We start from the raw sequence: 26,370 nt of genomic DNA, 5'->3' as shown, positions 1-26,370 counted from the left end.
TTATATGCAAAGATTAGTTGAGAAGTGTAATTTCAGTTTTTACCTTGTTTCTGGACTCAACTTGGACTGCAAATTTATCCACGTTTTGGACCGAACCAGCTGTTGGACAAAAAATGAAAGTTGTAGAGATGTGAGTTAGCTACCTACCTGCAAACTTTCAGATCAATTGGAGTACTGTATCTTGTGAAATGACTAAAATACCCTTGACTGCCCTTAAGCCCTGTTTCCCGGACAGTTTCCATTTTTCCCTAAGATTTCAATTTTTGACCATGAAAATGTATGATTTGGCTTTGGAGATCTTCATAAGAAATGTTGGTATATGTCTTAGCTTCGTAACGCCATTAGATTCGTTTCAATCGGATAAGTGTAGCTTCAATTGTGATTAAAATGCCAAAAGGTGATAGGAACTTGAAGCTTTTAGAATTCCTTTTGTTTGATGTCACGGCCCCACCTCCCCCTAAGGCGAACCAGAGGGTTCGGTGGGCCGCTTGCCCAGCTCTCGCCGGGACTCAGTCGTTCACTACAGTCCTCAATTGAATTTCAAGATATATATATCAAATATACATCAAAGGTTTCCAAACTTTACAACCTCAATTAAATTACAAGATACAATCTCAAATATCAATCAAATACGAAGCGTCCACGCTTCCGCAGCGCCACTCTGATCCTTGCTACCAACTATTATACAAGAGGAAGTCCAAAACTAGCCTATTACACATCCAAGCAATTCTAAACGTTCAATACAATCCCAATATGAATGATCACACAAAAGGAAATCCAAGTTCAATCCATACATGATATAATCCATGATAAACACTACAAGCCACTCCTTCGCCTTGAGCCCTGTGGAGGGGAATAAAACATTTTGGGGTGAGCTAGAAGCTCAGCGAGTAACCAGTAAAATCAGTTATCAAATCAGTTTCACAATCGTTCATATCAATAATGTCATTTCAATATGGAGTATCAATAATTCAAGAAACATTTACAATGGAAAGCGATAGTAACATTCATGAAAAGGATACATTCGTTCTCCTGTCATTTCATTTCATTTGGTTTCATTCGTGCATTCATTCACCCCGTCCCTGGCTTTTGGCCAGGGTCCACCAACCTACAAGGTAATACTCGAGTATACCGAAACGTTCACCTAAGTTCCTAGTCGCCCGACCGAGTCCGCTTCTGGCTCGAGACGACCGGTAACAAGGGGCAATGGCCAGTTCAGCCCAAAAGGCTTACATTCATGCGCAAGTAGCATTTAATCATTAATCATTGAAAATTTCATATTTATTTAGGTCGAGTGCGATAAAGTACACACTCGCCTAGAAAACTCATTTTAACAATCATTGAAAGCAAAATCAATAATAACAAGACACTGATATGCAAGCACGCATGATATGCAAGAAAACAGTTCCAAAAGTAACTTTGAAAACAGTTCAAAAGTAAATAATGCAAGAAATGGTTCATAAATAATTTTAGAAATAGTTTGAGGTCACTCACCTCCACGGCTCTGAAACCATCCATCATATTGCATTACTTCACTCAAGTCCAAGCCCTAAAGCACAAACGCAAAGCAATCAAGCCCATTCCAAATTCGGACAGCATTTCCCCTGAATTTGCTAACTTTTCCAGCCATCACGGCTTCATTATATCCTCAGCCAGTCCCAAAGGTACACACACAACAACAAGTTCATCCAATAGCCATTCAGCAAGCTCCAAGTAGTACTAGTACAAGTCAAGCTAGGGAAAAGTCCGGAAATGAAAGTTTAGCTCAAACCAGAAAAACAGTTTTGACGTCATTTTGCGGTAATGGTACCAAAGGTACTACGAGTATCGGATGGAGGTCCAAGACCCACCGTTTCGAAGCTAAGAACCAGGGCTACAACAATGTAGAAGGTCACTCAGTCCAAATCCTAGCACAACTAGGTAAAATATGCAAAATACCAAACCAGAACCGTAATTGCAGGTTTGCAAATCACACTATACTGTAATCAGTACAACTCAGTCTAAACAGGTCCAAATGCAGAAATTCCAAAGGCATATGGTAGCTAGGGCATCAAGCTACATTTCATCAGAAGACCTCAACAACCAAATCCAAAGCAATTCCAGTCAAAACAACCCATTTCAGACGCAGTTCTAACATCCTGATGAACCCAGAACAGCAATAGTAATTTCGGCTTATCTCATTCTACACTACTCCGATTGACCTGAAATTTTGTAGGCACATTTAAAATGTCATTCCATACAACTTTCATGTTTTAATCCAAGGCCAATTCGGCCTCTATCTAGGACCAAAAATTTCGGACAGAATGAAGAACCAAGAACCCTAATTTTCCAGATTTCTTCCAAAACAGAATTTACTTGCAATCTTCCAATTTTTCCACCTTCTAGAATCATTATATACCATTTCCAATCATCATAGATAGCCACACAATCATGCTTATATTAAAACAGAAAAATCCCCAAAAATAATAAAACTTCATCATTCAACCAAAACTCAAGATTTAATCCATAAAATTGCATCTCATACAACCTCTAAGCATGATTTAAGCATCAATTAAGGGAGGAGGGTGGTTCTTCACAACTTACCTTGAACACAAGAGAGAGAGAGCTATTGGTCACCTTAACTTTCCAAACAACTCCACCAAACAACTCACAAACACTAAGTGAAGAGGTTTTATGGAGTAAAACTAAAATTAAACGGTTAAAAGTGAAGATTAAGCAAGCTTGGAGCAAAGAAATTGGAGAGCTTTTCTTCCCTTATTGCTTGAAGGTGGTCAGCCATATGAAGCTTAGAAATGAAGATATTTTGGGTCATTTTTGGTTATTTAAGTCAATGGTAAGAAAGGTCTTAAGGCAAGCCCAATCAAATGGTGACACTTGTCACCTTTAGGTTTAAAACTTATCTTTTTATCTCTCCAATACAAATATCTTAACACTTTGTAAAATAATATCACTTAATACAAAAATCCAACAAGTTGTCAAAAATATAATGCATTTACTGCACTTGCGGGTCCCATGTCCAAAATACGCTTTTAATTTCTCAAAAACTAACCGATACTAGAAAAATCATTTTAAAACTATTTTTGCTCATAAACTTTATCTGGGGAATTTTTCTAATCAAGAAAATGTAGAAAAGGCGGGCGATTAAATAAAATAAACCCTAGAAAATTAGAAAATTTTCGGGTTCTCAAACTCTTTTTTTTTCGGGGCGTCACATTTGACATGATATTTGTGATCTAGGGTTTCGACTTGAGCAAGGCAATGAGTTATGATGGATGAGAGTCATGAGCTCTGGTTGGTGAGTGATCCCCAAACTATTTCCAAAGTTACTTATGAACTGTTTCTTGCACTGTTTACTCGATTACATATCATGAGTGCTTGCATGTGTACCATGAAATGTTTTGGCTCAAATGAGTACTTGGAATTCGTGTGCTTAGAACCAACGTCTCCACCACTGTTTACCAGGAGCATTGATGGCTCCTTATTACTATTTGACTGTTCATTAATCTGCTAGAGCGTTGGAGGTTTAAATGCGAGGATTTCACTGGCTCACAAGAGCAATGCACATTCATTTGATCATTGAGCCATGCCGTCATCTAAATGCATTACTGTGAATGTACTTGATTCTTGATTTTTACTGGTCACTCGCTGAGCTTCTAGCTCACCCCAAAAATATATTTTTCCCCCTCCACAGGGCTCGAAGCGAAAGAAGTGCTTGTAGTACTTATTCATGTGACTGGATTAAATATCTCTTGTATAATTTGAATTCGAACTCGATCCACTTGCGGTATGTGAATTCGGGAACTTTGGACGATGTAATATTTGAGATTGATATTGTAATTGTAATTATATGAGAACTGAGGACTTTTGTCTTATTCGGGGAATTGTACCAATACTTGAGATTTGTAATGTATGTAAGTATACGTTCTAAGCTTGGAAATGTTATTTCGTTTATTGTTGAGGATGTACCCTATGTTATTGGATGTGAGTGATGTAATTTATTTGAGAACTATAGTGAGTCCCGGCGAGAGTTGGGCAAGCAGTCCGCCGAACCCTTTGGTTTGCCTTAGGGGGAGGTAGGGCTGTCACAGAACAATGGAGATTCGACTCACTTTGTATCAAGGGACGCTCCCCAAGGAACAGGAGAAAACTATCAAATTTTATTCATAATTGTCTTCCTTGAAAATATCATAAGTTTGGCTATTTATAGCCTTACAAGATTCAAAACCCTAATCTAAATTGGAAACAATACAAGTTTCCTTATTTGACTTGACTTCTAAACTTGACACAACTTTCTAAATAAATTTGGAAGCAATTAACTACTTTTCTAAAACTCTAATTCAACTAGAATAGGAAACTAACTCAAATAAGCTTAACTATGGTCAACATGACCTTAGCCTTTATTATTCCCTAATTCAAACAGCTTACTTAACTCTCAATTTAACTCTAATTAACAACTAACATTGCTGAAAACTCAATTAAATTAATGATAACAAGAAATAAGCATGACACGGGGTTGGATCTTCAATGATTCTCGAGCCCGATTGCACCATCAACCATCATTGGAATGTGAAGACTTGTAAAATGAATTTTCTTGGACTTGAAAGGAATCCAAATCTTTATGTTCTCATCATTTCCCTCCTCTTGAAAGATGATTTGTCCTCAAATCGAGTGCTTGCTTACAAAGGAATAACTCGGAGAATGTCTTGATATATGCAATCCAAGAAGCATGTCGCCAACTCAACTTGATTATGAACACGAACCATTGCACATGCTCCATTTGTCAATCCAATTGTACTTGGTTGGAATTTGGAAGTTTAGTTTGCTTGATTCTTGGATTCCCTTTTGGAAAACAAATTGCTATTTTGGGAAGGTTTCCCAAGTGTATTTTTGGATTTTGGCAGCTGATAATATGAACCAAGTCTAACAAGAATTAGAAATCAAGAATGTGGAAATAAGATTCCAAATCCCTCTCAATTTCCAAATCCAACGCAAGGCTGCCTTTTCTTGTCTTTGTGTGTCCGAATTGTTCTCCTAAAAAGGGGTGACAAGTGGCGGCTAACTCCCTAAAATATAGGAAGAGATGGCCGAAAGTGAGGATAAGATGAATGGACTAAGGAAAGTCCTAAAAAGTAGGAGAGGTGGTGGCTAAAAAGTAGGAATGGGTCTTTGATTGGAAATCAATCAAGATTTGGAAACCAATCAAGATTTGAAAACCGGTCAAGGTTTGGAAACCAAACAAGGTAGCCACACTTCAAGATTCAAGAGGATAACTTTTAGGGTTTTCAAAGTATCAAGATTTTTTCAAGAACCCACTATGCAATCCAAGAACTTTAAGAAATTACCAAGACAACTACAAGACTCAAGAACAACAAGAAACAAACACAAGGTACGGGAAAAATTTTTTTTTGGATGAACAGTACTGCTACAGTATGATGAACAGTATCTCCAATTTTTTTTTTTGACGACTCAATACAAGTTACTATGACAGATTTTGACAAACAATGAAACAAGATGCGACACAAAACAAGACACGATTGGAGACTTAACAACGAACTAAGGAATCAACTAGAACAACGACACAAATAAAGCGGTGGAAATTCAAACCCTAAGGTGACAATTTTTTTTTTGAATTGGGAAGGGTTTGGTAGACGAATAAAGGAGAAAACAAGAAAAGAAAAGGATATTAACCTAAATCAAGAGTCGAAACTCTGATACCAGATGATACGAAAACTACTCGAGAAGAAACCGAATCGATCAGGCAGCGGAAGGATCTATCTTGATCAGATTATGGGTACAAAAGACGAATTCTAAACCAATCAAGGACAGCTCGAGATTTTTTAGAACGGTAGAATGGCGCTACAATTCAACATGGTCTTGAATTGCTAAGGCAAAACTTGAACAAAGGAGATTCGACTCACTTTGTATCAAGGGACGCTCCCCAAGGAATAGGAGAAAACTCTCAAATTTTATTCATAATTGTCTTCCTTGAAAATATCATAAGCTTGGTTATTTATAGCCTTACAAGACTCAAAACCCTAATCTAAATTGGAAACAATACAAGTTTTCTTATTTGACTTGACTTCTAAACTTGACACAACTTCCTAAATAAATTTGGAAGCAATTAACTACTTTCCTAAAACTCTAATTCAACTAGAATAGGAAACTAACTCAAATAGGCTTAACTATGGTCAACATGACCTTAGCCTTTATTATTCCCTAATTCAAACAACTTACTTAACTCTCAATTTAACTCTAATTAACAACTAACATTGCTGAAAACTCAATTAAATAAATGATAACAAGAAATAAGCATGACACGGGGTTGGATCTTCAATGATTCTCGAGCCCGATTGCACCATCAACTATCATTGGAATGTGAAGACTTGTAAAATGAATTTTCTTGGACTTGAAAGGAATCCAAATCTTTATGTTCTCATCATAAACCATGATATCAAGCAATTACTAAGAAAATGACATGTACCACTAGTTCTTTTTTTATCTATCCTACACCCACCAAAATCAGCATTCGATAAATCATATAAGGTAAATTCATGACATTTAGGATACCAAACACCGTAATTCAAGGTTTCCTTTAAATATCTAAAAATTCTTTTAATAGCATTTAAATGAGATGTTTTATGGCAAGATTGGAAACGAGCACACAAGCAAACGACAAATATAATATCGGGTCTACTTGCAGTTAAATGAAATAAACTGCTAATTGTGAGAACCCGTATTTGCCCTAATATTTTTCCTAGGGTTTTTTCCCTTAAATTGCATGTTTTCTGCATTTTCTGGCTTAGGAAATTTTCTTGGTGGATTTTATGAGCAATTATGGTTTTTAGATGCTTTTTCTAGTATTGGAGAATTTTTAGCACATTAAGAATATATATTGGACGTGGGACCCACGAGTGCGGAAAGTTCGGAAAAATTCGGCCAATAAGGTTAGATTCCGGATACTGTGTAAAATGTATCGGGTGTTAATGGATAAGTAGAGGAGTGTGAAGTGATTGATGTGAGAGGTGAACAAAGGATAGAAATGCAATTAATGTGATGCCAAGTGTCACCATGATATTGGTTAGGACTTAAGAGTTACTATTCATTTTCTTGACTATTTTGACTAAGTGGTTAATATCTTCAAAAAAATCACAAAAATTCACCATTTTCACCTCTTGATGGCCGAACCTCTCTAGCAAGAAGAAAGACAAAATTCTTCAACTTTCTAGCTTCCATTTCACTCAATCTTCCAAAACCAACCACATAACTCAGATTCTACTCCATAAAATCTATCCTTTGGGTGCTTGTGAGTGGTCTATTGAAGTTTGTTTGAAGGTCTTAGGTGGCCAACATCTCTACATCTCTTGTTTCTTGGTAAGTGATGCTTGAACACCCTACTACACTGAATGATGCTTAAATTGTGCTTATTGGAAGTGATAGTGAAGTATTTGGTGATTTATTTCTTTATTTGACTTGATTTGGTGAAGTTTTCAATTTTATGAGGAATTTTCTGGTTTCATATGATCTTGATGGTGTGATTGTTTTTGATGGTTGGTAATAAGGGGCTTTGACTCTAGTGGGTGTGAATTGTTGATAAATGCAATCAATTTTGGATTTGGAATGAAATGTGAAAAGTTAGGGTTCATGAACCCCTAATCTGTCCGAAATTTTAGGTCATAGATAGAGGCCGAATTGGACTTTGCTCAAAACATGAAAGTTGTAGGTATTGATGAGTATGAAGTGCCTGCAAAATTTCAAGGCATTTGGAGTAGTATAGAGTGAGTTATGCCGTTTTTACTGTTGCTGTTTTTGGTGAACAGAATGTCCGAACTGCGATAGTAATTGCCTGTTTTGACTGGAATTGGTTTGGATTTTGTTGTTGGTGTCTTCTGATGAAATGTAGCTTGATGTCTTAGATTTCATATGCATTTGGAATCAATGCATTTGGACATGTGTAGGCTGAGATAGACTGATTACAGTTTTGTGTGATTTGGGAACCTGCAATTACGGTTCTGGCTTGGTTTTCTGCATTTTTGACCTAGTTGTACTAGGATTTGGACTGAGAGGCCTTCTTCATTGTTGTAGCCCTGTTTCATAGCTTCGAAACGGTGGGTCTTACACCCCCATCCGATAACCGTAGTGAATTTGACGCCATTACCGCATAATAAGGGCAAAACAGTTTTTCTATTCGGGGCCAAGGCTAGTGCTACTTCTAATTTTCTGGTTTGCTATATTGCCTCTATATGCATATGAAACCCATTGGGGTTGTGATTGGTTTGGCTTTAGGATTCGTTATCGAGTCTCATTGCATTTGTTACGTGTTTTAGGACGTGACGAGGGTTCATGGCGACCTTTTTAACAACGGTGCATGAAATATCACTTACGTGATTGGTGAGTATACTACTCACTTGGATTTATAAAGTGGCTTTGCTATATGTGATTGTGATGCCTTGAAGGCTTGTTTGGCTATTGGAAATGATTAGGGTGAGGGTGTACTTGACCGCCCTCATTCCTTTTATACTTGTGAACGACTGTGTACTGTTTCACTGTCTTACTGTACTGCTTTATGAATGACTGTACTGATATTGTTTGGGTGTCGGTTGGACGAGTATCCAACGACCCTACTGTACTACTGAGCTCAACCTCGTTGGGAGTCACTCGAATCGAGCCAGCGAGGGCTTGGTCGTGAAAATTGACTAGCCACGGGGACTGAAATGAGAATCTTGTGGTAATGAGACCCTTGGTTCCGGTGTACTCGAGTATCACCTAATGTTACTGCTTGGAGTGCGGGCCCGGTTGGGGTATGTTGGGTGGAAGGAATGGAAGTGAAGAGAGGTCTACGGTTTGGTACTTTTAACATTGACGGAGGGTCAATGAAGATGGATCAAGAATGTAAGCGTGGAAATGGGCTCTTGAGAGCCGACCGTATCCTTTTACCGTTTTGTTTTGCTTCTTAATTGTTTACTTGACATGAACGGTTATGCTTACGTGGTATTAGTTGATTGTGTGATAGTTGCTCACTGAGCTTTAGCTCACACCATTCCATTTGTTTTCCTTACAGGAAAATGATCACTTTTGGAAGTTGGTTGCCAAATTGAGCCAAGTATATACCTATTTTGAATCGCTCTTGCTTGAAACCCTAATGTGTATTGGGTTCATTTTGATTGGCAAACCAAACATGTGTATTCATGATAAATAGCTTTTGACATGCCAATGTGGTTGTAAATATTGGATTTTAGTGTATATATGCTTGGCTGATGTTTGGTTGACTTTCGGAACGATTCGGCTTGCAAACGGCAAAAGAAAAATTTTTGACGGAAAGGCACTGGACCGAATCCGGCCAGAATCTGGCCGGATTGCTTGGGAAATTTTTGAATCCGTGAACTTGCTCACTGGACAGTATCCGGCCAAGAATCCGGCCGCTAATCCGGCCATATTCCGGCCGGATTCTGCTGTCCAGGCTTCTATTCGACGTTTCATTTTTTTTTTTATATTTTGTTCTTTTGTTACTTGTGGCTTGTCCGAGCGCGCTTTTACTTTCCCGAAACGTTCTAGATCGCGTGTAACTGCCCGTTGTCCTGGCGAGAGCTGGGTAGGCAGTCCGCTAACCCCTCTGGTTCGCCTTAGGGGAAGGTGGGGCTGTTACAATAATCATACCTCTATATTTCTTCTCATCAATTTTCGTATCTCTTTCATCTTTGTCAAGTTTGGTGGATGTACACATAGGCGTTCCAACTTGCTTCGAATTCTCCATTCTGAATCTTTGGAGAAGTTCCTTTATATATTTTACTTGATTAATAAATGTACCCTCTTGAGTTTGAAACACTCGGAACCTAAGGAAGAAATTCAACTCTCCCATCATACTCTTTTCAAATCATTTTACATAATAGTGAAAAAATCCTTGCATAAACAGTCATTAGTAGCACCAAAAATAATATCATCCACATATATTTACACAATTAGAAGATCTGTGACAGCCCCACCTCTCCTCAGGGCAAATCCTAAGGATTAGCGAACTGCCTACCCAACTCTCACTGGGATTCAGTCGACTAATGAACCAGAAATCCAAGAAAACTAATGAAATATCTTCAAAAGCAAAGGGTACAACCCTTTATAAAGATATAAGCGCCTCGCCAACATCCCAAACTTAAAATATAAAACTATAAGTCAAACTTACCACTCCACATTTAATTTAATATACGTCGAACTTACAAATTCAATCTTACAAGAGTCAAAAGCAAAGTCTTCTAAACAAAAGGTTACAATTCAGAATACAAGTTGAAGGAAAAGGTAAAGTTATGAAAGTTCTTGACCATAGGTCCATCCCATAACTGTCAAGGAAAACAAAATGAGTGGGGTGAGTTAAAGTTTAGTGAGATTCCAAATAAACATGTAAGCACATTGTGACAGCCCCACCTCCCCCTAAGGCGTACCAAAGGGGTTAGCGGACCGCCTGCCCAACTCTCGCCAGGACTACAGAGACTGTTACACAAATCAAAATGTTTCGGAATATATTGGCGCGCTTAAATAATTCAACAACCATGAAAAGGAAAACGAAAATCGAAAGCCAAAGATGAATAGTGACTGCCACGTTGCAATCCGATCGGGACCCAGTTCAATACAAGTAACTTCAGATAATTCTTGAAATGGACATATACAAACCAAACATAGCACATGAACATGAGTACACGCTTTTATAAACCACCTTCGTATTTTTACAAGTCAAAAGGGAACATTTGAATCCAAGCACAATTAGGGTTTCCAACCATTGAGGAGCTATACAAAATATCTAAACTAACTCAACTCATGCTTCAAAATCACAGTTCCAAAAAGTGGTTCCCTGTAAGGAAAACAAGGATAACAGAACGGGGTGAGCTAGAAGCTCAATGACGTACCAAAAGTATAACAATGGAAATCATGAGAAAACACTTTTAGGGCACATATACACATCAAGTAAGAGAAATAAACGAACACCACAATTTAAAGGATACAGGTGGCCCTCAGGAGCCAAATCCCCGTTGCAATACTTGATCCAGCCTCGTTGACTCTCCGTCAACGTTTAATAACACACTCATGTCCGTAGACTCCTCTTACGCCAAAATCCCGTTCACCAAACATACCCCTTACCGGGCCCGAACGCCAAACAGGAACAGGAATGGTAATACCCGAGTATACCGGAATCAAGAGTCTCAATACTCAAAGATTCCATAAGAACAGGCACCCATGGATTGTCAATTTCCTCGACCAAGCCCTTGCATGGCTCGATTTAATTAACTCCGCATGAGGTTGAGCTCAGGTTTAACAGGAAAGTCGCTGGACTCACTTCCAAACGACATCATAACAAGTGCAAGTAACAGGTTCAAGTTCATAACAGGTGCAAGTAATAGATTTCAGTTTATACAGTACAGGCAAGAGAACGAGTGTGATAAAGTACACCCTCGTTCATTCAAAATAACAGAGTTCACAGTTATCCATGTCACAAATTTCAAGTATAGAGAAACCAATTAAACAACAATCCAGGGGAGTGGTACACTCACCTATTAAGGTGAAATAACGTCCAGAATATCTTTCCGGGTAACACTCTCAATCACCGATGAACCCTAAGGTTAATCAAGAGAAAATATTATAGTTCCTCCAGCAAAAGTTAGGTGAATCGAAGACAATTCAAATACTACTAGTACAAAATATAAATATGATTTTGGAAGTGAAAAGGGTGCATTTAAACCAAAGGATATGAGTAAAATTGTGACAGCCCCACTTTCCCCTAAGGCGAACCAAAGAGGTTAGCGGACTGCCTGCCCAGCTCTCGCCAGGACTAACGGTGCAGTATAGAGCGATCTTTCACGTTCCGGAACTTATAACGCGCGCAAATAAGGCAAAAGGGCAAAATAACCCAAAATAAAAGAAACAAAATCCGGAGTCGGCCATGAATAGTAACCGACTCGCCCGAACCCAACCAAACATCGAATTACATAAACCACAAAACATTTAGCCTTTACAAACCAAAAATGACATTTAAAAGTGATACAAAAGTCACTACATATATGGTTTGCCAAAACAAAAGTGAAAACGGCCCTAATGATACATTTAGGGTCCCATTTTATATACAATACAAAAGAGTCATTCATCTAGTTCATTTGGCAACCATTTATCAAAATTCATTCCAAAAGAGTCATATTCCTGTAAGGAAAACAAAAGGAACGGGGTGAGCTAAAGCTCAGTGAGCAACTATCACAATAGCAATTAAGATCACATAAGCAAAACCATTCAATTCAAGTATGCAATTTCGAAGTAAAGTAAATCAGTGAAAGGATACGGTCGGCTCTCAAGAGCCCATTTCCACGCTTATGTCTTGATCCAACCTCATTGACTCTCCGTCAATGTTGAAGAGTGACCAACCGTAGACTCCTCTTCTCTCCCATTCCTTCCACCAAACATCCCCCTACCGGGCCCGCACTCCAAACACTTGCACTGTGGTATTACTCGAGTATACCGGAATCAAGAGTCTCTCATACTACAAGATTCCTTATAACTTTACCCAAGGCTCATTAATTGTCACGACCAAACCCTTGTCGGCTCGATTCAATCAACTACCAATGGGGTTGAGCTCAATGATAACATTTGTAGTCGTTGGATACTTGTCCAATCGATATCAAGTCATGTATTTCATTTCATATATCAGTTCATATAACTTTCCAATAACTTTCCAATAACTTTTCAATAACATGTGAAACAATAAGTGAGAGTGATAAAGTACACTCTCACATCAATCCATTAACATACAACATCTCAAGTTCAAATATCAAAGCCATATAATAGCACACAAGTGAGTAGTACACTCACCAATCAATTAAGTGCTATTTCATGCACTTCCGTCAGGAGAATGTCGTGAGCTATCGTCACGCCCTAGAACATGTAAACAAATACCATAAGACTCGATAACGAGTCATAAAGTCAAACCAATTATCGCCCAATAGGGTTTCATGCATGGAAATTCAAGGGTTAAATACTTAACCTTTACTCAAGTCGAGAATATAGTTTTCTAAATCTCGAGTAAAAATTCGGGCAGCATGCCCTTTGTGTTTACCAAATTTTCCAGCCATAAGGCTTCATTATTTTTCTTCAATCACAACCCAACAACACACATATAAGCATTTCATGTCAAGAGTCGTTCCATAGCTCACAATATCATAAAACAAGAAACCATACCGAGCCATAAACAACACCAATTCACAACCCCAATAGGGTTTTATAAACATATACAAGCATGAAAGCAAACCAGAAATTAAGAAAGGCTTTAATGTTGGCCTTGATAAGAAAACCGGTTTTGACGTCATAATGCGGTAATGGCACAACTCTCACTACAATTATCGGTTAGGGGTGTAAGACCCACCGTTTCGAAGCTATGAAACAGGGCTACAACAATGTAGAAGGCCTCTCAGTCCAAATCCTAGCACAACTAGGTTAAAAGTGCCAAATACCAAACCAGAATTACCAAAACAGATTTGCAAAATGCAGAAATCTGTAATCGGTATATCTCAGTCCATACAAGTCCAAATGCCGAAATTCCAAAGGCATATGTTAGCTAAGACATTCAGATACATTTCCTCAGAAGACACCAACTTCAAAATCCAAACCAATTCCAGTCAAAACAGGCAATTACTATCGCAGTTCGGACATTCTGTGCACCAAAAACAGCAACAGTAAAAACGGCATAACTCACTCTACACTTGTCCAATTGCCCGGAAATTTTGCAGGCACACTAAACTCATCAATACCTACAACTTTCATGTTTTGAGCAAAGTCCAATTCGGCCTCTAGCTATGACCTAAAATTTCGGACAGAATAGGGGTTCAAGAACCCTAACTTTTCACATTTCATTCCAAATCCAAAATTGATTGCATTTAACAACAATTCACACCTACTAGAGCCAAATCCCCTTATTACCAAGCATCATACTAGTCCACAACATCAAAATCATATGAAACCAGAAAATTCCTCATAAAATGGAAAACTTCACCAAATCAAGCCAAACCAAGAAATAAATCATATAATCCAACACTCAAGCCACTTCTAAGCATAATATAACCATCATTAGGTGTAGTAGGGTGTTCAAGCATCACTTACCAAGAAATTAAGAGAGATAGAGAGGTTGGCCACCTTAGAGCTTCAAAACAACTTCACTAATACACTTACAAGCACTAGAAGAAAGGTTTTTATGGAATAGAATCTAGTGTAGGCTTTTGTTCTTGCAAGATTGAGTGAAATGGAAGCTTGAGAGTTGAAGAAATTCCTTTCTTCTTTGCAAGGAGAGGGCCGGCCATAAGAGGTAAGAAAATGGTGATTTTTGTGCATTTTTTTGATATTTAAACCTTTGGTCAAAAAAAGTCAAGAAAGTGAATAGTGTTTCTTAAAGTCCAACAAATGGGAAGGTGACACTTGTCACCTCCATAAATGCATCCTTATCATTCTTTTCTCTCTCTCACATCAATCACTTCACACACACTACTTATCTCTTAACACCCGATAAAATTTTCACTGTATCCGAAACTTAACCTTATTGGCCGAATTTTTCCAAACTTTTCGCACTAGTGGGTCCCACGTCCAAAATATATTCTTAATTTTCTAAAAACTCACCAATACTAGAAAAATCATCTAAAACTATAATTACTCATAAAATCTACCAGAAAAATATTCCTAGGCCCGAAAATGCAGAAAACATGCAATTAAGGGGAAATAAACCCTAGGAAAATAATTAGGGTTTTACGGGTTCTCACACTCTCCCCCCCTTAAAAGAATTTCGTCCTCGAAATTTTCCTTCAAATTTAAAGTATCCAATGGCCTGTACCTTCTCCGTCTTCAGAGTCAGAAGAAACGAGGTTCTTCATTCCAGTCCCTTCTCCACTTGACGGTGCAGGGTCGGTCTGGGTTGGTTGTTGAGTTCTTTTCTTTTTCCGCACTTTAATCGGGCAATATGCAATTCGATGCTCAATGCTCCCACAGTGCAGACATCTACTCCCCTTTCTCCAGCAATCATTCTCAGTGTGATTGGCCTTTCCGCAATAGTCACAAGTCAAGTGGAAAGTCATCTTTTTGCTTTTCGGAGAAATCTCCCCCTGTCTGGTTTGGCTTTCATTGACAAATCTTTTATCTACCGCCCCCATTATCCATGGCGGCCCGAATAACTGGTTCACTTTCTGTACTTTAGAAGGTGTCATTGCTTCGCTAGGTTCCTTACTCACGCTACCCACTGCACCCCTTTTCCGTATTTGGGAAACTTTCACTTGCACCTTTGCATTCTTGATGCATTGAGCCTTTTCCAGGGCCTCCTCGGAAATCCCTTCATATTTCCTTTTTAGCTCTAAGTTTTTGTGCAGGAGCTCAATTTTCTCTGTATACTCGTGCCTCCAGCGCCCTTCCCAGTATGCGACTAGGTTCTTTTGGACTTCTATTTCGTCTCGAAGACCCCCGATTTCATTATACATCTCAACCCTACGTGCCATTTTACAGAGTTGCTGGACCTCAAATGGTAGCCTGTCGGCAAAACAATGGGTCATAAGAAAGTCTTGAATACAAGTAGCACTCTTGGTCCATGTTCGGTTCAGGTGTTGTTTCCTCCCTTTCTTCTCTTTGACTCTTGGTCTCGTTTTGTGTCACTGCTATGACCATGTCCGCGGGTTTTTTTTTTTCCAAAAGGGTACTTCCATGCATGAATGCAATAAATTGACTAACATAACAAAATCTATCATACCAATAACATATCGCATATAACACGTTATATTCAAAGACGGATAAGCAAGTAAGCAAATATAGACTTAGTAATATACAGTCGAAAAGTCATCCCAGTACCAGCCCGTCTGGTCTCTCACGTCACTTACTATCCAAACTAGATGTCCATTGATCTCTTGTGCTCATTTTAGTCAGACAAAGCCTGTTCACGTTTCCAAAATACAAGGCTTGTTTCCAAAACACAGGGTTCAAATACCTAGTAGCTTACATCACCTCAATTCTGGGGTACTCGGGCACGGGAATCCGAAATAAGATAGTTCACATCTCGAGCTGGCCAGTCCCAAGAGTAAACCATCTACAAATCAAAATTCCTGTCCGACATACTTATCTAGGGTCCTTAAATACCATGAGAAAGATTAAAGACCTATAACACTTCAAGGTTCATAACTTATGCTCAAACGAGCACTTAAACATATTCATGAAATTAGGACCACAACACCACTTGGCCCAGTCTCACTTCGCGCAGAGACCACGCGACGTGGCTCTGATACCACCTGTGACAGCCCCACTTTCCCCTAAGGCGAACCAAAGAGGTTAGCGGACTGCCTGCCCAGCTCTCGCCAGGACTAACGGTGCAGTATAGAGCGATCTTTCACGTTCCGGAACTTATAACGCGCGCAAATAAGGCAAAAGGGCAAAATAACCCAAAATAAAAGAAACAAAATCCGGAGTCGGCCATGAATAGTAACCGACTCGTCCGAACCCAACCAAACATCGAATTACATAAACCACAAAACATTTAGCCTTTACAAACCAAAAATGACATTTAAAAGTGATACAAAAGTCACTACATATATGGTTTGCCAAAACAAAAGTGAAAACGGCCCTAATGATACATTTAGGGTCCCATTTTATATACAATACAAAAGAGTCATTCATCTAGTTCATTTGGCAACCATTTATCAAAATTCATTCCAAAAGAGTCATATTCCTGTAAGGAAAACAAAAGGAACGGGGTGAGCTAAAGCTCAGTGAGCAACTATCACAATAGCAATTAAGATCACATAAGCAAAACCATTCAATTCAAGTATGCAATTTCGAAGTAAAGTAAATCAGTGAAAGGATACGGTCGGCTCTCAAGAGCCCATTTCCACGCTTATGTCTTGATCCAACCTCATTGACTCTCCGTCAATGTTGAAGAGTGACCAACCGTAGACTCCTCTTCTCTCCCATTCCTTCCACCAAACATCCCCCTACCGGGCCCGCACTCCAAACACTTGCACTGTGGTATTACTCGAGTATACCGGAATCAAGAGTCTCTCATACTACAAGATTCCTTATAACTTTACCCAAGGCTCATTAATTGTCACGACCAAACCCTTGTCGGCTCGATTCAATCAACTACCAATGGGGTTGAGCTCAATGATAACATTTGTAGTCGTTGGATACTTGTCCAATCGATATCAAGTCATGTATTTCATTTCATATATCAGTTCATATAACTTTCCAATAACTTCCAATAACTTTTCAATAACATGTGAAACAATAAGTGAGAGTGATAAAGTACACTCTCACATCAATCCATTAACATACAACATCTCAAGTTCAAATATCAAAGCCATATAATAGCACACAAGTGAGTAGTACACTCACCAATCAATTAAGTGCTATTTCATGCACTTCCGTCAGGAGAATGTCGTGAGCTATCGTCACGCCCTAGAACATGTAAACAAATACCATAAGACTCGATAACGAGTCATAAAGTCAAACCAATTATCGCCCAATAGGGTTTCATGCATGGAAATTCAAGGGTTAAATACTTAACCTTTACTCAAGTCGAGAATATAGTTTTCTAAATCTCGAGTAAAAATTCGGGCAGCATGCCCTTTGTGTTTACCAAATTTTCCAGCCATAAGGCTTCATTATTTTTCTTCAATCACAACCCAACAACACACATATAAGCATTTCATGTCAAGAGCCGTTCCATAGCTCACAATATCATAAAACAAGAAACCATACCGAGCCATAATCAACACCAATTCACAACCCCAATAGGGTTTTATAAACATATACAAGCATGAAAGCAAACCAGAAATTAAGAAAGGCTTTAATGTTGGCCTTGATAAGAAAACCGGTTTTGACGTCATAATGCGGTAATGGCACAACTCTCACTACAATTATCGGTTAGGGGTGTAAGACCCACCGTTTCGAAGCTATGAAACAGGGCTACAACAATGTAGAAGGCCTCTTAGTCCAAATCCTAGCACAACTAGGTCAAAAGTGCCAAATACCAAACCAGAATTACCAAAACAGATTTGCAAAACGCAGAAAACTGTAATCGGTATATCTCAGTCCATACAAGTCCAAATGCCGAAATTCCAAAGGCATATGTTAGCTAAGACATTCAGCTACATTTCCTCAGAAGACACCAACTTCAAAATCCAAACCAATTCCAGTCAAAACAGGCAATTACTATCGCAGTTCAGACATTCTGTGCACCAAAAACAGCAACAGTAAAAACGGCATAACTCACTCTACACTTGTCCAATTTCCCTGAACTTTTGCAGGCACACTAAACTCATCAATACCTACAACTTTCATGTTTTGAGCAAAGTCCAATTCGGCCTCTAGCTATGACCTAAAAGTTCGGACAGAATAGGGGTTCAAGAACCCTAACTTTTCACATTTCATTCCAAATCCAAAATTGATTGCATTTAACAACAATTCACACCTACTAGAGCCAAAGCCCCTTATTACCAAGCATCATACTAGTCCACAACATCAAAATCATATGAAACCAGAAAATTCCTCATAAAATGGAAAACTTCACCAAATCAAGCCAAACCAAGAAATAAATCATATAATCCAACACTCAAGCCACTTCTAAGCATAATATAACCATCATTAGGTGTGTAGGGTGTTCAAGCATCACTTACCAAGAAATTAAGAGAGATAGAGAGGTTGGCCACCTTAGAGCTTCAAAACAACTCACTAATACACTTACAAGCACTAGAAGAAAGGTTTTTATGGAATAGAATCTAGTGTAGGCTTTTGTTCTTGCAAGATTGAGTGAAATGGAAGCTTGAGAGTTGAAGAAATTCCTTTCTTCTTTGCAAGGAGAGGGCCGGCCATAAGAGGTAAGAAAATGGTGATTTTTGTGCATTTTTTTGATATTTAAACCTTTGGTCAAAAAAAAGTCAAGAAAGTGAATAGTGTTTCTTAAAGTCCAACAAATGGGAAGGTGACACTTGTCACCTCCATAAATGCATCCTTATCATTCTTTTCTCTCTCTCACATCAATCACTTCACACACACTACTTATCTCTTAACACCCGATAAAATTTTCACTGTATCCGAAACTTAACCTTATTGGCCGAATTTTTCCAAACTTTTCGCACTAGTGGGTCCCACGTCCAAAATATATTCTTAATTTTCTAAAAACTCACCAATACTAGAAAAATCATCTAAAAACTATAATTACTCATAAAATCTACCAGAAAAATATTCCTAGGCCCGAAAATGCAGAAAACATGCAATTAAGGGGAAATAAACCCTAGGAAAATAATTAGGGTTTTACGGGTTCTCACATTGTACAGTCGTAATCTTCCAGAAATTCCATCTACCTTCGTTGCCTCATGTTTAATTCCTTCTGGGAAAAGAGGTATCTAAGACTTTTGTGATCCGAATACACTTCGAAAGTCACCCCATATAGGTAATGCCTCCACTTTTTCAGTGCAAAGACAACTGCGGCTAATTCCAGATCGTGAGTCGGGTAGTTCTACTCGTGAAGCTTCAATTTTCTAGAAGCGAAAGCAATCACATTCCGGTTCTGCATCAAAACACACCCCAGGCCTTCTCGCGACGCATCTGCGTACACCGCGAACCCATCCACGCCGTTTGGCAAGACCAGTACCGGAGCCATGGTCAATCTTTTCTTTAATTCCTGAAAACTTGTTTCGCATCGGCCGTTCCAGATAAACTGGCCATGCTTCTTTGTCAAGTCAGTTAAAGGTCCTGCCAGTTTGGAAAAATCCTTAATAAACCGTCGGTAGTACCCAGCTAGCCCTAAAAGCTACGAATTTCCGTGGGGGTTTCTGGCCTCTTCCAATTTGTCACGGCCTCAACCTTCGCCGAGTCCACCGAAATACCTTCGTGGGAGATCACGTGACCCAAAAATGCTACTTTCTCCAACCAGAACTCGCATTTACTAAACTTGGCGTACAGTTGATGTTCCCTCAATGTCTGCAATACCATTCTCAAATGCTCCTCATGCTCCTCACGTGTCTTAGAGTAGACCAAAATGTCGTCAATGAACACCACGACAAATCGGTCTAGATAGGGTTTGAAAACCCTATGCATTAGGTCCATGAAGGCGGCGGGAGCATTGGTCAGTCCAAAGGGCATAACGGCGAACTCGTAATGCCCGTATCTCGAATTGAAGGCAGTTTTCGGAATATCCTCCTTCTTAATCAACAATTGATAGTATCCCTGCCGGAGGTCCAACTTGGAGAAGACCACTGCTCCTTGCAGCTGGTCGAACAACTCATCAATGTGGGGCAGTGGATATTTATTCTTAATCGTAACGTTGTTCAGCCCCCTATAGTCAATACACATCCTCAACGTTCCATCTTTTTTCTTCACAAACAGAACAGGAGCTCCCCAAGGAGACTCACTCTCGTGAATGAATCCCCGCTCCAAAAGGTCTTGCAATTGCAACTTAAGCTCCTTAAGTTCCGCAGGCGCCATCCGGTAAGGGGTTTTTGAGATAGGTGCTGTTCCAGGTAAAAGATCTATTCGGAATTCTATCTCCCTTTCCGGAGGTAAGGCTACTAACTCATCAGGAAATACATCCGGAAATTCCCTCACTACAACCACGTCCTCCACTTTCAACTTATCCATAGGGGTGTTAATCAAAAAGGCCAAAAATCCTTGCGCCCCACGACTTATCAATTTCCTAGCTCGAATGCCCGAAATTAGAGCAGATGAGGCTAACCTACCCCTTATATCCAACCTTAGGGTTGTCTCGCCAGGAATGCGAAATTCTACTATTTTCGATTTACAATCCAGTTGGGCGTTATATTTGGCTAACCAGTCCATGCCCAGAATCACATCGTACCCCTTAATAGACAAACTAATCAGGTCTCCTAAAAATCTCCTCTCTCCTACCCATACCTCGCAATCCTTATACACCATACTAGTCACCAACCGTTGATTCCCCGTAGGTGTATTAACTTCTAAGTCATATGGTAAGCTAGCAGGTTTTATATCGATGCCACACATGAAATCAGGGTTAACAAACGAATGAGTGGCACCAGGATCAATTAAAACTTTGGCAAAGCGGTGGAAAATAGGGATCGTACCTTCCACCACCTCAGAAGACTCTGGGACCTGATGAGGCTCTAAGGAGTAAACCCTAGCTGAAACTTTCGGTTTGGACCCATCTCCCTTGGCGGGTCCTGTATTGGTCCTCGGCAGTGGTTGGCTTCCTTTTCCATCTTGTTTCAGGACCGGGCAAGTAGCCAGTTGGTGGTCCGCGCTTCCACACCGCAGACACTTACCCTGCTTCCTCCAGCAGTTATCCTCGGTGTGGTTTGCTTTCCCACAGTGCCCACAGGGACCACGAGGTGCCGAAACCGAGCCACTCTGAACATTGCCCCTTTGTCCACGCCCAGCTTGACTACCCCTAAATGGAGTCCCTCTGCCTGAACCAGAGTGTCGGCCGCCACCCGATCCTCGTCCAAACTTAGAAGGAGTGCTCTTCTCACCTTGTCCAGACGTACTCCCAGGAAAACCACGCTTCTTAGCCTGGAAGTTTCGGACCTGCAGCCGTGCACTCTCAACTCGTTGGGCTTTTTCCATTGCCTCGCTAAACGTGGTAATTTGAGCCGCCGCGAGGTCTTTCTGGATCTCAACGTTCAAACCCTGAATGAAGCGCCTAACCCGTCGTTGCTCAGTTATGATTAGCTCAGGCGCGAATTTAGACAGGCGGGTGAACTGACTCTCGTACTCTGCCACAGTCTGAGCCCCTTGCCGGAGCCGGATAAACTCGTCCTCCTTCCTCTCCTGGACTAGAGGAGGGAAAAACTTTGCATTAAATTCGCGGATGAAGTTCACCCAAGTCCTAGGTGTCTGCTCCCGTTCCCATTTCTGTCTAATTACGTTCCACCAGGAACGGGCAGCCCCTTCAAGTTGAAACACGGCAAAAGTCACCTGCCGTTCATCTGGGTAATGTAAAGCTGCAAAAATGTCTACCATTTTCTCAAGCCATTTCTCAGCAACGTCTGGATCGGGTCCCCCAACAAATTTCGGCGGAGCGAACTTTTGGAAACGTTCGAGAGCTCTATCCTCGCTCTCGACATGATGGCCAGGGTTTCCGGGGTTTCCAGGGTTAGGGTTTGGGTTCTGGCCCTGCTGTTGTACTACTTGTGCTAGTAAATTGGTCATTTGCTGCATAGCAGCAGCTATCTGGGCATTAGGGTCAGCTTGGGGTTCAGGATCAGGTCCAGTCGAGGTTTCCCCCGCACCCCTAACCGGTGTGGGTTGTCTAGCACCGCGCCCACGTCCCCGACCACTCCGAGTACCTTCCATAAGTTTCACTCGGTCTAGGCAAAAGTACTAAACCAAAGTCATAAGACGGCATCGTAAGTAACATGTAAACTTTGCACAATAACACATTTAGACAGTCCAAACATAAGCACAAACACACATATATACAAGCCAAACACATATATATACAATCAGTCAGTCAAGTACGGCCAAGGCACGTACGTACACAAACGATCCACCGGAGGATAGGCCTATCAAAAGAAATTTACACGTAGCTAATCTAACGACCCAAAACGATTAGCTAAGGCGCTATCCCTATCCCTATGAACATACAAAAACCACCACTATCCAAAAGATGCCTAAAGATCAAGGCCTAGTCAGTCGCCGGGGTCTGGGATCCGGGCGATGGGGTAGACTCCTCCCCAGGGTCGGCCTCCGCACACGACGCCTCGTCGCTACACTCTTCCAGGCCATCGTCACACAAGTTAAGGATCGCCTCAGCGCGACCCCTGACCTTGCGAGCTCGCTTAAGCTCTCGCTCTCGGGCTTCCCTTAATTGTGCGCAAAGATCAACTACTCGATCCTCGGCCTCAAGCACATCATATTCTAGCTCCTTAATACGCGCAGCTTGCTTATCGCTGGTCGCCCTATCCTGGATCGCATCGACCTCAAGTCAAGCATTCTCCCTAGCCAACACTTTGCGCTCTTTATCCAGCGCGAACACGAGGGTGTTCGGGTAGGCATACCTCTCCTTACACGGGCACCGTCGAAGACGGTTCGACGGGCTCCAGCGAATGACGGCCCCTCCCGGCCGTATCTGATATGGGATCACGGGGAGTACTTTGCGAGGTCTAGCCCCCGAAGGACTAGCACTAGGGTCACCCTATCCGGCCATCCTACATCACAAGAACATGTAATCGTAAATATAAGCTTAAAGGCCAAAAACAACAATCCTCAAGTCAAACAGTCCTATAACACCCAGGCTAATTCAAACCTAGGCTCTGATACCACCTGTGACAGCCCCACCTTCCCCTAAGGCGAACCAAAGGGGTTAGCGGACTGCCTGCCCAGCTCTCGCCAGGACTACGGCACAGTTTACGTCGATCTATAACGTTCCGGAACATACCATAGCACGCAAACAAGTCAAAAGAGTCAAAATAAAAAAACAAAAATTTGCGCCGAAGATGAATAGTGCAGGCCACGTCAGAATCCGGCCGGATACAAGGCAGAGAGCAATCCGAAATTTTTTTCAAACCCTTCACAATCCGGCCGACAATCCGGCCAGTTTCTGGCCGGATTCAGTCCAGTGCCTTTTCGTTCAAAATTTTTCTTTTGCCGTTTGAAAGCCGAATCGTTCCGAAGTTCATCCAAACATCAATTTAACATATACACATTTAAATCCAACATTGTCAAGCCAAAATGGCATACCAAAATAGCTATTTAGTTCATACATAAACAAGTAGCCATTTACACACCAAACATTGGTGAATCAAAACACTTAGGGTTTTCACCCTCAAGGAGCTAAGCAAAATACATATACATGAGCTCAACTTGTCATAACCGTTTCCAATTCCTGTAAGGAAAACAAATAACACGGAATGAGCTAAAGCCCAGTGGTACACTACTACATAAGCAACCAAAGTCACATAAGGATGAACTTTTATTTAAAGTGCACAAATAAGCAGTAAAGCAAAACGGTAAAAGGATACGGTCGGCTCTCAAGAGCCCAATTCCACGCTTGCCATCTTGATCCAATCTCATTGACCCTCCGTCAATGTTAAGAGTACCAAACCGTAGACCTCACTATACTTCCATTCCTTCCACCCAACATACCCCAACCGGGCCCGCACTCCAATTCAGTAGTTTTTGGTAATACTCGAGTTTACCGGAACCAAGGGTCTCATTACCACAAGGTTCCCCAGTACAGTCCCCGTGGCAATTCAATCGTCACGACCAAGCCCTCGCCGGCTCGATTCAATTGACTACCGAACGGGGTTGAGCTCAGTAATACAGTAAAGCAGTCGGACAATCGTCCAAACTACACCAATTCAGTTTCCATAAAATGGAATTCACCAACCAATATATCAAGTTCAGTAATGCAGTAAAACGGTAGCCAATCAGTGACAATATCAAAAGAGGTGAGGGCGGTCAAGTACACCCTCACCTTAATCAATTTCAATATCCAAGTAAGCCTTCAAGGCATCACTACACATAGCACAAAGCCACATTATAACAAGTAAGTGAGTAGTATACTCACCAAGCAAGAAAGTGGTGTTTCATACACCGTGGTCACCAAGACGTCGTGAGCTACCGTCACGTCCTAACACAGGTAACACATTCAATGAGACTCGATACCGAGCCATATAGCAATGCCAATCATAACCCTAATAGGGTTTTACAACCATATACAAGCATGATAGCAAACCAGAAATTAAGAAAGGCTTTAATGTAAGCCTTGATAAGAAAACCGGTTTTGACGTCATAATGCGGTAATGGCACAACTCTCACTACAATTATCGGTTGGGGGTGTAAAACCCACCGTTTCGAAGCTATGAAACAGGGATACAACAATGTAGAAGGCCACTCAGTCCAGATCCTAGCACAACTAGGTCAAATACGCCAAATACTAAACCAGCATTACCAAAACAGGTTTGCAAAACACACAAAACTGTAATGAACACAACTCAGGCTATACATGTCCAAATGCTTAAATTCCAAAGGCATAAGTTAGCTAAAATATCCAGCTACATTTCATCAGAAGACACCAACTTCAAAATCCAAACCAAATCCAGTCAAAACAGGCAATTACTATCGCAGTTCGGACATTCTGTTCACCAAAAACAGCAAAAGTAAAAACGGTATAACTCTCTCTATACTACTCCAAATTCCCTGAAAGTTTGCAGGCATATCAATCTCATCAATACCTACAACTTTCATGTTTTAAACAAAGTCCAATTCGGCCTCTATCTATGACCTAAAATTTCGGACAGATTAGGGGTTCATGAACCCTAACTTCTCACATTTCATTCCAAATCCAAAATTGATTGCATTTCACAACAATTCACACCTACTAGAGCCAAAGCCCCTTATTACCAACCATCATACTAGTCCACAACATCAAAATCATATGAAACCAAAAAATTCCTCATAAAATGGAAAACTTCACCAAATCAAGCCAAACCAAGAAATAAATCATATATTCCAACACTCAAGCCACTTCTAAGCATAATATAACCATCATTAGGTGTAGTAGAGGTTCAAGCATCACTTACCAAGTATCAAGAGATGTAGAGAGGTGTTGGCCACCTTAGAGCTTCAAACAAACTTCACTAATACACTTACTATCACTAGAAGGAAAGATTGTATGGAGTAAAAACTAAGTTAAACACTTGATTTGGTGGATTGGACAAGTTGGAAGCTTGAAATGTTGAAGAACTTTCTTCCTCCTTGCAAGAGAGAGGTTCGGCCACAATGAGAAGAAAAATGGTGAATTTTGTGAAATTTTTGGAGATATTAACTAATTTGGGTCAAAAGTCAAAAATGTGAATAGTGTTTCTTAAAGTCCAACCAATGAGAAGATGATACTTGTCACCTCATTAAATGCATTCTTATCATTCTTTTCTCTCTCACATCAATCACTTCACACACACTACTTATCTCTTAACACCCGATAAATTTTTCACAGTATCCGAAACTTAACCTTATTGGCCGAATTTTCCCGAACTTATCGCACTCGTGGGTCCCACGTCCAATATATATTCTTAATTTTCTAAAAATTCCCCAATACTCGAAAAATCATCTAAAAACTATAATTGCTCATAAAATCCACTAAGAAAATATGTCTAAGCCAGAAAATGCAGAAAACATGCATTTAAGGGAAAATAAACCCTAGGAAAATAATTAGGGTTTTACGGGTTCTCACAATAAGTATCTATTGCATACTCAAAACTTGCTTACCTTTTCGTTATAATATTTGAACCCTATCCCAGTGAGTGATAATGGAAGGTAGACGACTACGTGGTTGGGGTCGTGGGCATGGACCTAGGCAGACCCAGGACCAAGAGGTGGAACAAGAGTCTGTAGCCAACCAGAACCAAG

This window comes from Coffea eugenioides, chromosome 11, assembly GCF_003713205.1.
Source record: "Coffea eugenioides isolate CCC68of chromosome 11, Ceug_1.0, whole genome shotgun sequence".
Taxonomy (NCBI): Eukaryota; Viridiplantae; Streptophyta; class Magnoliopsida; order Gentianales; family Rubiaceae; genus Coffea; species Coffea eugenioides.
The sequence above is the reverse complement of the archived record's forward strand: the minus strand, read 5'-3'. Positions refer to the sequence as shown.